A 2,179-nucleotide genomic window follows, 5' to 3' on the forward strand; every position below is an offset into this window, starting at 1 on the left:
ATAGGAACAGACCCGTTCGCGAAGGGCAAGCCCCCCTCCACTTTGCGTTCGCGTCTAGTACCTCGCGTTCGCGAAGAGAAACTCCACCCCAGTCCCAAACTACTCTTCGCGATCACGAAGAAGCATTCATAGAAACCAACAGAAACTAAAACCAGCATTTTCCCTAAGTTCAAACTCATCTGTAGCCTATCCGATACTCACTCGAGCCCCCCGGGCTTCAAACCAAACACGCACACAAGTGTAATAACATCATATGAACTCGCTCGTGTGATCCAAGCATCAAAATAATACATAGAACCACGAATCGAACACCAAAACAAATAAAATTTTCAAAGAAACTTAAGCACATGCAATTTTTCAACGGGACGTCCGTATCACGTCAAATCAACTCCTTTTTGAATCAAAATTTGGAGACAGGTCATAAATATTGTAATGAATTTATACCAAGTTCCAGAACTGAAATCCGAACCTGGTAGCAACAAAGTAAACCTACGATCAAACTTATGAATCCTTTAAACCTTTAAATAGCTAGTTTTTAACAAATTGCGTTAATTCAAGTTAGGGACTTCCGAATTCGATTTCGGGCCTACGCCCAAGTCCCAAATCACGATACAGACCAACTAGGACCGTCAAAATACTGATCCGGGTTCGTTTACACAAAACGTTGACCGTAGTTAATTCAAATGAGTTTTAAGGCACGATTTCACATTTTCATCAATTTTCTCATAAAACCTTTCGGAAAAAGGACACGGACTGCGCACACAAATCGAGGAAGGATAAACGAAGCTATTCAAGGTTTCAGAATACAGAAATGAAGGGTAAAACTATAAATGACCTATTGGGTCATCACATTAGAGTAAAAAAGTCTTAAGTGCATATAAAATTAGCCGCACTTTAGACTAAAACAGTCTTAAGTGCATCTTAAGTTTGCAACTTCATACTCGAATATTTTCAATTTGGGACTCTCAATTACACCCTTTTTCTTTTCTTTTTTTCTCCTCTCATCTTTCCCATAATGCCTTAACTAGTATTTATGTAAAATGAAAATGAGGAAAATATTATTTAAGAATCATTCCTCTCTAAAGAAAAGTCGGAAACATTGAATCCCATTCTTAATAGAAAGATTCTGCCGAATGCCGAACGTCCTTATGGACAGATTTTCACGACAATTCAATTCAAAATTGGATTGACTTACTCGTCCTTTACTTTACAACTATCCAATTTCAAATTGGATTAAGTATTTACTAATATTTTATATACAACTATTATATATATATATAAATAAATATTAAATATTAATTGTGAGTATTAATTATATATCACATATATATTTAACCAAGAGATATAATTTAATTTTCTATTCCAAATAAAAAACTTCAATTTGTTCACAATATTAATTATATCATTTGTGCTAACAAAGAATATAATAATATTTTATTTGGACTAATAATTTAATTTATTTGACTAATTAAATTCTTTAGTTTAATTATCAAAAGAAATTTTGAATGCCGGAATATTTAATTTTGATACAAAATTTGATACATCTATAACAATATATAAATTAAAAACAGATTTCATACGACTAATTATATAGTATACTACTTTTTTATAACTTATCAACAACTTTCATACATCATTTTTACCTGATTAAATATAACTACAACATCATACAAGTTAAATACAATCTTCATACACATTTTATACAATATGTCCTTTGTATGTATTTTGTATATGATTTATATATATTTTGTATGTGGTGTGTTCTTCTTCCTCTCGAAAATTTCAATCAAAAATTCCTTTCTTAATACAATTTTGATACATATCAACAACTTTATATAAAAAGATAGTATTTATAACTTAAATACAAATTTCATACAATGATTCATACATTATACAACTATTTTTCAACTTTCATACAATATTCAAATAAAAAATAGATAATTACAATAAAATATAATTTAAATATAATTTACATACAACTATAATACAACTTTAATACAATTTCGTAAGTATATTGTATGTCATGTCTTCTTCTTCTTGTTCGAGTTTCAATCTGAAATTCAGCCAAAATCAAGTCTAATCTTCACCAAACACCCTCAAAATTGAGATATAAACTCCAAAGAATATTTTTAATTATTTGCAACAACACCCAATCCAAACAAATAATAGTTTTTGAAAA

The sequence above is a fragment of the Nicotiana tabacum genome, chromosome 23 (genome assembly GCF_000715075.1).
Source record: "Nicotiana tabacum cultivar K326 chromosome 23, ASM71507v2, whole genome shotgun sequence".
Lineage (NCBI taxonomy): Eukaryota > Viridiplantae > Streptophyta > Magnoliopsida > Solanales > Solanaceae > Nicotiana > Nicotiana tabacum.